Source organism: Poecilia reticulata, unplaced genomic scaffold (genome assembly GCF_000633615.1).
Source record: "Poecilia reticulata strain Guanapo unplaced genomic scaffold, Guppy_female_1.0+MT scaffold_221, whole genome shotgun sequence".
In the NCBI taxonomy this organism is placed as follows: domain Eukaryota; kingdom Metazoa; phylum Chordata; class Actinopteri; order Cyprinodontiformes; family Poeciliidae; genus Poecilia; species Poecilia reticulata.
The window spans coordinates 48558-51260 of NW_007615024.1; the positions used below are offsets into that span (position 1 = coordinate 48558).

Genomic DNA, 2703 nt, shown 5'->3' on the forward strand with positions numbered 1-2703 from the left:
GTCTCGACGGACATTTTCTTTTTCTTCAAGAGGAAAAGAAGTAGGTGTTTTATGATATTATTTGTAGAACAAGCTAAATTTTTTATTGTGTTTCGTCATTATAATTGTTATTTATATATGTTATTCTTAGAAAACGGAAAGTCCTTTGAAATTGCCTCAGTTGACGGACCCGGATTTTAAGGCCGTGCAGAACGCTGCACAGCTAGCTTGTGTAAGTATAGTAGTTGTTAATAAATGTTAAAAAGTATCAGGTTTTGAACGTTGTGTAGTTCGATTGATAGGTATTGTTTTTCGATATAAAACATGCATTTTAAGTTAGAGACTGCCGTAAATTTTGTCATATGTGTAGTACAAACGTTAAACGAAGGGGGAGGGAGTGCCCTTATCAGACTACAGGGTAGATTTTCTGATGAAATAAATGCAAAATGTTTTGAATTTCAAGCGTCATGTGCGTTTAGTATTAACGTAGGCTTACATTTCTTTTATGTAACACTTATTTCATTTGAAATTAAGTCGTAACATTTTTTATTGATATTGCATAAATATACTATTACTATATTTTGTTCAAGGCATTTATGAGAGCACAATGCACTGCTTTGCTCTAACCTTCCTAAATATCACCACGACAGTAAATGTAATGTAAAAATTGATATGTAATATACTATTTTCGTTTTTATGTAATTGTGATAAGAAAAAGTGAAGCAAAAAAGAATACGTATCAAAACAGAAAACAGTTCGTGTGCATGACTGTGCATTGCTGGCTCATAGAGTCATCGTTTTTTCCCTTGGATTGGAAGCTCTTTTTTTATCTTAGTATGCCGAACTTTATTTTATTCCTATATCAATTTGATATAGTAAAGGCTTTCGTACTTTTCATATTTGTGTCCTGTGTTGCTGTTTTCAGTAGTTACAGTTGTTTAATCCGTTAATGCGTCGTAAATTGTTTTTCCTAGCCGCTTTTAAATGCAACATGAGCCTTCGTGTTTTGTGTATACCGGTGTTGCTATAGAGATTTTCTGCTGCAATGTAGTTATGCAGGAGCTGCTAGAATTATGTAAACAAACGAGCATAATGCCAAGAACTATGCCGTTTCCTCTGAAACTAACCGACTAACTTAAGTAATGGTGGATGCAGGTAATGTTAGCTTAATTAAGTTCAGCTAATATTAATACAGCACCTTAAGCTTAACAACTAGCATGTAGGCTACTGATGTTGTTCTGTATGATCAACGTAGATAAATTAATGAATTAGTGATATTTCTAAATAATTAATTTTATTTTAATGTCTTGTAATTTTATGTAATTAATGTTTGGTTCATATTCTTGAAGTTATACAGGTTGTTTTGGTGAAGTTGACCTATTATTGTAATTGTTTTAGTGATGGAAATTGAAAATAGTACCCTTTTTTATTCAATATTATTTTGTATTTTATTGAGGGCAGCTGTTCATGTAACATACTTGTAACTTGGCTGGTGTGATTCATGGCATATATACTGTTTACCACATTAAGGTATTTTTGTTTTTGCATTCCTGATTAGTTTAAATGGATTACAATGTTTCTTCATAGCACAGTCTTACATTTTCCCCTTGTTTTTGATTTCTGTTATAGAATTTCAGCTTTTCCAAATTTTATAGATTTAATCGCACTGTATTATAATAGTAGTCTGCATTAGCAAAGAGGAATTGTTTTGAATCTTAAATAGTTTTTCATTAGTCCAAATTATGTTAATTGAGATTTTTTATTTGAGGAAGAAAAATAAACTATTTTTCAATAGTTTGTTAAATGCAGTTTACCAATTGTTAGAAAGTTATTGTAGATGATATTTGATCAATGAAAGTATTTCACAATCACTTGTACTTTTCAATTATGACTGTTTTGAAATTTACAATCATGTGTTTTGTTTTGGTCACATGCATGATGAATGATAATTTCTACATCAACAAAGGGACATTGTAGGAGCTTTAAGTAAAATTATTTCTTTTTTTATACACATTACAACTGCAGAATTAGTTGTCATGTATTTAATATGTGACTGTCTTCTTAAAATATTTGTATATTTTTTGTTTCAATTTTTAAGTTTTCTTTTGATGTTTTCTCTGCTTTAAACTTGTTTAGAAACTAAGAATGTTTGATATGAAGCATTTAGAATGATGGAATATTTTCCATATCAGTTCAATAGGATTTATTTATGGTGCTGTTCAATTAAGTATTAGTGTTAATTGTAAAATATGTTTAAGAGTGATTTTTTTTCTCTTACAGTATCATTGTAGCAACCCGACAGCTTCTCGGGAGACTGTAAAAAGAAGCATACATGAGGCTTTCCAGCTGAGTCTGGAAACTCTTGAGAAAAAGGCGAGGCAGCTCAGAGCCACAGAGAAAAGGGCCAATTTTCTGCAGACACAATTTGAAGATGTGTCTAAAAAGTTGATGGTTGCAAATTTGAAAATTGACATTTTGGAAGGTTGTTCCACTTTTTACACTGAAGGTGTATATTTATAATATCTCATTTAAAAGGGCAATTCCACTTAATTTTTCACTACAGTCTGTATCTTTAATGGAGTCTATTTTAAAAACTACTAGACCTAAAGACTTGAAACTTTGATAGGATTATTCTCTGCTTCAACTGGAATGAATAAAGCCATGTTTGTGATTTGTGAAACCTCTTTCACAAATCATTTTGATTGAAACTGAGAATAAACGAGT

General features: G+C 30.9%; 1 long non-coding RNA gene across 1 annotated transcript; it reads left to right on the plus strand.

The window, feature by feature from the left end:
* Positions 1 to 1021: 1021 nt before the first annotated feature.
* LOC103460271 (uncharacterized) lies at positions 1022 to 2485 on the plus strand. Its single transcript, XR_532885.2, has 2 exons — positions 1022 to 1134; positions 2260 to 2485. It is a non-coding gene; the product is annotated as an uncharacterized LOC103460271 (long non-coding RNA).
* The last annotated feature ends 218 nt before the right edge of the window (positions 2486 to 2703 follow it).